This window comes from Gymnoscopelus braueri, assembly GCF_963280865.1.
Source record: "Gymnoscopelus braueri genome assembly, chromosome: 15".
Classification (NCBI taxonomy): Eukaryota; Metazoa; Chordata; class Actinopteri; order Myctophiformes; family Myctophidae; genus Gymnoscopelus; species Gymnoscopelus braueri.
Genome location: NC_137620.1, coordinates 36,602,701 through 36,610,640, shown reverse-complemented (window position 1 = coordinate 36,610,640; position 7,940 = coordinate 36,602,701). Strand labels below are relative to the sequence as shown.

Here is a 7,940-nt window from a genome sequence, read left to right as displayed (position 1 = left end):
TGACCAGGCCGTACCATCTAGAAAGAACATATCAGAACTCATAGTGCAGCCACTTGAAGTGTCACAAAAAGGCATCTTGGACACAGTTGCCAAAATGTTCTGCTCAACTTGACCAATGTGAAACATGTAAGCAGGACTTAAGCTTATCAACCTATCAAGTAATTCACAGCCCACAGACTTTACTTCTCCTGCTAAGATCTGGTGCAGAAATTCCCAAAACGTTCACTCTCTCCTGTCTGTACCACCAAAATGATTATGCTGTGTCCAGCATTTGTGCATTTTTTGACAAGTCACCATATGTGTCATTGTACACGTGTAAAGACCAGCAATGGCATATCATGACAAAAGCATCCAATGACACAGCAGGCTATACCTTTGAGCTGATGCTAAAAATACTGACCACAGCTAGTTGCTTTGTCGTGTCATACGAGAAAACTAATAGTGTGAAACTAATCAACTTTCAGCAGGTCGAACAAAAACATAAATGCACAGACAGATGCAAACAACACAAGCAGACAAGGGCTAGAAAAGGGAGATCCATTCCAACGGCAGCTGTGGAGAATAACGAGTGGCTGAGTGATAAGATGATCGATGAGTACCATAAGCTCTTGCTTTCGAGTGTTGAAAGAAAAAAAAATGCATTTATTTGTCCCAGCACTTTTGTAAGCCAACAGTTACAGAGTTTTTGGTGTGATGACATCAGTGTCCTCCCAGATGTACCACGAGCATCACGCAATTGGTGGAACTACGAGTTGGTGATATTGCCCGTCAACGCAAATAAGTCCCATTGGGGAGCCATCGCGGTAGATTTCACCAAAAAGACAGTGAATGGTGATGTTATAGTATTAGATGTTGTGATAATGGATTCACTACGTGTGCATGAGCAAGACCTGGTTAAGGCATTTTTTCCACTGCAAAGGTACTTAGCATTACAGTACTTTGCATTGTATGGTAGAGGTATGGGTATTACATTTAGATATGAGTGTTATCACAGTTGTCCCAATTTCATAGAACAAACTGACGGCAGCAGCTGTGGTATTTTCACTTGTTTGTTTTCCAAAGCTGTTCTGTTTGATGTGAGCCTCAACACTTTCAAAAGCCACCGTGAAAAGCGAGATTGTGTTATGCATGAGTTGTCAGGCAAAAAGATATTTATCTGAGTACAAAGTTAAAGCATGTACTGTGATTTACTGTATCTTGGACAAACTACCTAAAAGGCTCTGTTGTGTCTGTTGTAGGAGAACGTCACAAATGGAGGATGCGAGGGACCAGAACTGACATGTTCCCAAGACACCAGGAGGGAACGTCATTTTGGTCTTCCTTTTTTTCCTTTAGGTTTTGATTTAATCAAATGTTTTCTTCTTTTTTTCTTTTGTCTTTGTGCTTACTGTGATCATCTAAAAACAAACATTAGAGCACAGGACTATGCAATGTTTGGACTGAGCTGGTTCTGCTTTATATACGTACATCTATCTATTGATCAATTTGTGTGTGTGTGTGTGTGTGTGTGTGTGTACAATGTTTGCACTTTAAGTTTGCTGTGTTGCACTTTTGAGTGATGTTTGCACTTCAGTATATTGCATGTTATACTTTTTTATACATTTGAGTGATGTTTGCACGTTGGTACATTGCATGTTGTACCCGTTTATTATACATTTGAGTGATCTTTGCACTTAGGTACGTTGCACGCAGTACCATTTTATACTTTTGAGTGTGGTTTGCACTTCCTAGAACTTCCACATTTTTACAGTTTTGCATGATGATTGTGTTTGAATAATGTTTGCTGTTATTAACACACACACATATAGTAAATTGATCAAATCTGTGACTACTAAACTACTAAAGTAGCCTCTCAGTCCACCTTAAGACAATTGGCAATGTTTAAAAACAAATATTGGAAAATGTATTTATATATATTCTGTTTTTGATAAATTGTACACTGTTTTATTAGTAAAGAGTAATTAAAAGGTCTTTTTTTAAACTTTCAAAGCCTGTCTGTATTCTTTTATGGTGTGGGGTTGTGTGGCCACTTGTATACACTATTGGGTTAGGGTATGGCCACTTGTATACACTATTGTCTGAAAAGGGCCCTTTTCTGACCCTTGACCTCACTGGATGGCCCGCCACTTTTTTTTACACCTTAGTGCCGCTTAGCGGAGAGTGTGGCTGTGTAGAGGGGGTCTCCCCGAACGCGTGCGTACCTCAGAAGTTCCGGCACTAAGCACCGTCTCCTGTCCAGTGTCCAATTTGTATAGGCTATGCACTGAAAAGGGCCCTTTTCTGACCCTTGACCTCACTGGACGGCCCGCCACTTTTTTTTACACCTTAGTGCCGCTTAGCGGAGAGTGTGGCTGTGTAGAGGGGGTCTCCCCGAACGCGTGCGTACCTCAGAAGTTCCGGCACTAAGCACCGTCTCCTGTCCAGTGTCCAATTTGTATAGGCTATGCACTGAAAAGGGCCCTTTTCTGACCCTTGACCTCACTGGACGGCCCGCCACTTTTTTTTACACCTTAGTGCCGCTTAGCGGAGAGTGTGGCTGTGTAGAGGGGGTCTCCCCGAACGCGTGCGTACCTCAGAAGTTCCGGCACTAAGCACCGTCTCCTGTCCAGTGTCCAATTTGTATAGGCTATGCACTGAAAAGGGCCCTTTTCTGACCCTTGACCTCACTGGACGGCCCGCCACTTTTTTTTACACCTTAGTGCCGCTTAGCGGAGAGTGTGGCTGTGTAGAGGGGGTCTCCCCGAACGCGTGCGTACCTCAGAAGTTCCGGCACTAAGCACCGTCTCCTGTCCAGTGTCCAATTTGTATAGGCTATGCACTGAAAAGGGCCCTTTTCTGACCCTTGACCTCACTGGACGGCCCGCCACTTTTTTTTACACCTTAGTGCCGCTTAGCGGAGAGTGTGGCTGTGTAGAGGGGGTCTCCCCGAACGCGTGCGTACCTCAGAAGTTCCGGCACTAAGCACCGTCTCCTGTCCAGTGTCCAATTTGTATAGGCTATGCACTGAAAAGGGCCCTTTTCTGACCCTTGACCTCACTGGACGGCCCGCCACTTTTTTTTACACCTTAGTGCCGCTTAGCGGAGAGTGTGGCTGTGTAGAGGGGGTCTCCCCGAACGCGTGCGTACCTCAGAAGTTCCGGCACTAAGCACCGTCTCCTGTCCAGTGTCCAATTTGTATAGGCTATGCACTGAAAAGGGCCCTTTTCTGACCCTTGACCTCACTGGACGGCCCGCCACTTTTTTTTACACCTTAGTGCCGCTTAGCGGAGAGTGTGGCTGTGTAGAGGGGGTCTCCCCGAACGCGTGCGTACCTCAGAAGTTCCGGCACTAAGCACCGTCTCCTGTCCAGTGTCCAATTTGTATAGGCTATGCACTGAAAAGGGCCCTTTTCTGACCCTTGACCTCACTGGACGGCCCGCCACTTTTTTTTACACCTTAGTGCCGCTTAGCGGAGAGTGTGGCTGTGTAGAGGGGGTCTCCCCGAACGCGTGCGTACCTCAGAAGTTCCGGCACTAAGCACCGTCTCCTGTCCAGTGTCCAATTTGTATAGGCTATGCACTGAAAAGGGCCCTTTTCTGACCCTTGACCTCACTGGACGGCCCGCCACTTTTTTTTACACCTTAGTGCCGCTTAGCGGAGAGTGTGGCTGTGTAGAGGGGGTCTCCCCGAACGCGTGCGTACCTCAGAAGTTCCGGCACTAAGCACCGTCTCCTGTCCAGTGTCCAATTTGTATAGGCTATGCACTGAAAAGGGCCCTTTTCTGACCCTTGACCTCACTGGACGGCCCGCCACTTTTTTTTACACCTTAGTGCCGCTTAGCGGAGAGTGTGGCTGTGTAGAGGGGGTCTCCCCGAACGCGTGCGTACCTCAGAAGTTCCGGCACTAAGCACCGTCTCCTGTCCAGTGTCCAATTTGTATAGGCTATGCACTGAAAAGGGCCCTTTTCTGACCCTTGACCTCACTGGACGGCCCGCCACTTTTTTTTACACCTTAGTGCCGCTTAGCGGAGAGTGTGGCTGTGTAGAGGGGGTCTCCCCGAACGCGTGCGTACCTCAGAAGTTCCGGCACTAAGCACCGTCTCCTGTCCAGTGTCCAATTTGTATAGGCTATGCACTGAAAAGGGCCCTTTTCTGACCCTTGACCTCACTGGACGGCCCGCCACTTTTTTTTACACCTTAGTGCCGCTTAGCGGAGAGTGTGGCTGTGTAGAGGGGGTCTCCCCGAACGCGTGCGTACCTCAGAAGTTCCGGCACTAAGCACCGTCTCCTGTCCAGTGTCCAATTTGTATAGGCTATGCACTGAAAAGGGCCCTTTTCTGACCCTTGACCTCACTGGACGGCCCGCCACTTTTTTTTACACCTTAGTGCCGCTTAGCGGAGAGTGTGGCTGTGTAGAGGGGGTCTCCCCGAACGCGTGCGTACCTCAGAAGTTCCGGCACTAAGCACCGTCTCCTGTCCAGTGTCCAATTTGTATAGGCTATGCACTGAAAAGGGCCCTTTTCTGACCCTTGACCTCACTGGACGGCCCGCCACTTTTTTTTACACCTTAGTGCCGCTTAGCGGAGAGTGTGGCTGTGTAGAGGGGGTCTCCCCGAACGCGTGCGTACCTCAGAAGTTCCGGCACTAAGCACCGTCTCCTGTCCAGTGTCCAATTTGTATAGGCTATGCACTGAAAAGGGCCCTTTTCTGACCCTTGACCTCACTGGACGGCCCGCCACTTTTTTTTACACCTTAGTGCCGCTTAGCGGAGAGTGTGGCTGTGTAGAGGGGGTCTCCCCGAACGCGTGCGTACCTCAGAAGTTCCGGCACTAAGCACCGTCTCCTGTCCAGTGTCCAATTTGTATAGGCTATGCACTGAAAAGGGCCCTTTTCTGACCCTTGACCTCACTGGACGGCCCGCCACTTTTTTTTACACCTTAGTGCCGCTTAGCGGAGAGTGTGGCTGTGTAGAGGGGGTCTCCCCGAACGCGTGCGTACCTCAGAAGTTCCGGCACTAAGCACCGTCTCCTGTCCAGTGTCCAATTTGTATAGGCTATGCACTGAAAAGGGCCCTTTTCTGACCCTTGACCTCACTGGACGGCCCGCCACTTTTTTTTACACCTTAGTGCCGCTTAGCGGAGAGTGTGGCTGTGTAGAGGGGGTCTCCCCGAACGCGTGCGTACCTCAGAAGTTCCGGCACTAAGCACCGTCTCCTGTCCAGTGTCCAATTTGTATAGGCTATGCACTGAAAAGGGCCCTTTTCTGACCCTTGACCTCACTGGACGGCCCGCCACTTTTTTTTACACCTTAGTGCCGCTTAGCGGAGAGTGTGGCTGTGTAGAGGGGGTCTCCCCGAACGCGTGCGTACCTCAGAAGTTCCGGCACTAAGCACCGTCTCCTGTCCAGTGTCCAATTTGTATAGGCTATGCACTGAAAAGGGCCCTTTTCTGACCCTTGACCTCACTGGACGGCCCGCCACTTTTTTTTACACCTTAGTGCCGCTTAGCGGAGAGTGTGGCTGTGTAGAGGGGGTCTCCCCGAACGCGTGCGTACCTCAGAAGTTCCGGCACTAAGCACCGTCTCCTGTCCAGTGTCCAATTTGTATAGGCTATGCACTGAAAAGGGCCCTTTTCTGACCCTTGACCTCACTGGACGGCCCGCCACTTTTTTTTACACCTTAGTGCCGCTTAGCGGAGAGTGTGGCTGTGTAGAGGGGGTCTCCCCGAACGCGTGCGTACCTCAGAAGTTCCGGCACTAAGCACCGTCTCCTGTCCAGTGTCCAATTTGTATAGGCTATGCACTGAAAAGGGCCCTTTTCTGACCCTTGACCTCACTGGACGGCCCGCCACTTTTTTTTACACCTTAGTGCCGCTTAGCGGAGAGTGTGGCTGTGTAGAGGGGGTCTCCCCGAACGCGTGCGTACCTCAGAAGTTCCGGCACTAAGCACCGTCTCCTGTCCAGTGTCCAATTTGTATAGGCTATGCACTGAAAAGGGCCCTTTTCTGACCCTTGACCTCACTGGACGGCCCGCCACTTTTTTTTACACCTTAGTGCCGCTTAGCGGAGAGTGTGGCTGTGTAGAGGGGGTCTCCCCGAACGCGTGCGTACCTCAGAAGTTCCGGCACTAAGCACCGTCTCCTGTCCAGTGTCCAATTTGTATAGGCTATGCACTGAAAAGGGCCCTTTTCTGACCCTTGACCTCACTGGACGGCCCGCCACTTTTTTTTACACCTTAGTGCCGCTTAGCGGAGAGTGTGGCTGTGTAGAGGGGGTCTCCCCGAACGCGTGCGTACCTCAGAAGTTCCGGCACTAAGCACCGTCTCCTGTCCAGTGTCCAATTTGTATAGGCTATGCACTGAAAAGGGCCCTTTTCTGACCCTTGACCTCACTGGACGGCCCGCCACTTTTTTTTACACCTTAGTGCCGCTTAGCGGAGAGTGTGGCTGTGTAGAGGGGGTCTCCCCGAACGCGTGCGTACCTCAGAAGTTCCGGCACTAAGCACCGTCTCCTGTCCAGTGTCCAATTTGTATAGGCTATGCACTGAAAAGGGCCCTTTTCTGACCCTTGACCTCACTGGACGGCCCGCCACTTTTTTTTACACCTTAGTGCCGCTTAGCGGAGAGTGTGGCTGTGTAGAGGGGGTCTCCCCGAACGCGTGCGTACCTCAGAAGTTCCGGCACTAAGCACCGTCTCCTGTCCAGTGTCCAATTTGTATAGGCTATGCACTGAAAAGGGCCCTTTTCTGACCCTTGACCTCACTGGACGGCCCGCCACTTTTTTTTACACCTTAGTGCCGCTTAGCGGAGAGTGTGGCTGTGTAGAGGGGGTCTCCCCGAACGCGTGCGTACCTCAGAAGTTCCGGCACTAAGCACCGTCTCCTGTCCAGTGTCCAATTTGTATAGGCTATGCACTGAAAAGGGCCCTTTTCTGACCCTTGACCTCACTGGACGGCCCGCCACTTTTTTTTACACCTTAGTGCCGCTTAGCGGAGAGTGTGGCTGTGTAGAGGGGGTCTCCCCGAACGCGTGCGTACCTCAGAAGTTCCGGCACTAAGCACCGTCTCCTGTCCAGTGTCCAATTTGTATAGGCTATGCACTGAAAAGGGCCCTTTTCTGACCCTTGACCTCACTGGACGGCCCGCCACTTTTTTTTACACCTTAGTGCCGCTTAGCGGAGAGTGTGGCTGTGTAGAGGGGGTCTCCCCGAACGCGTGCGTACCTCAGAAGTTCCGGCACTAAGCACCGTCTCCTGTCCAGTGTCCAATTTGTATAGGCTATGCACTGAAAAGGGCCCTTTTCTGACCCTTGACCTCACTGGACGGCCCGCCACTTTTTTTTACACCTTAGTGCCGCTTAGCGGAGAGTGTGGCTGTGTAGAGGGGGTCTCCCCGAACGCGTGCGTACCTCAGAAGTTCCGGCACTAAGCACCGTCTCCTGTCCAGTGTCCAATTTGTATAGGCTATGCACTGAAAAGGGCCCTTTTCTGACCCTTGACCTCACTGGACGGCCCGCCACTTTTTTTTACACCTTAGTGCCGCTTAGCGGAGAGTGTGGCTGTGTAGAGGGGGTCTCCCCGAACGCGTGCGTACCTCAGAAGTTCCGGCACTAAGCACCGTCTCCTGTCCAGTGTCCAATTTGTATAGGCTATGCACTGAAAAGGGCCCTTTTCTGACCCTTGACCTCACTGGACGGCCCGCCACTTTCTTTTACACCTTAGTGCCGCTTAGCGGAGAGTGTGGCTGTGTAGAGGGGGTCTCCCCGAACGCGTGCGTACCTCAGAAGTTCCGGCACTAAGCACCGTCTCCTGTCCAGTGTCCAATTTGTATAGGCTATGCACTCCTTTGAACAGCATCTATCAATTTAGATAAATAATTAATGTTTTAAATCCGTTTTTGTTACACAGAAACATAATATGTGATATATAGCTTCGTTTAAATGCTTAATTTATAGTTTTAATGTGCAA

The 7,940-nt window shown here is 50.3% G+C and overlaps 1 protein-coding gene across 2 annotated transcripts in view; it reads right to left on the bottom strand.

The window, feature by feature from the left end:
* The window catches only part of LOC308102481 (protein NLRC3-like), a 79,000-nt gene that overhangs the window by 25,358 nt on the left and 45,702 nt on the right, over positions 1–7,940 (bottom strand). The window lies entirely within an intron of this gene.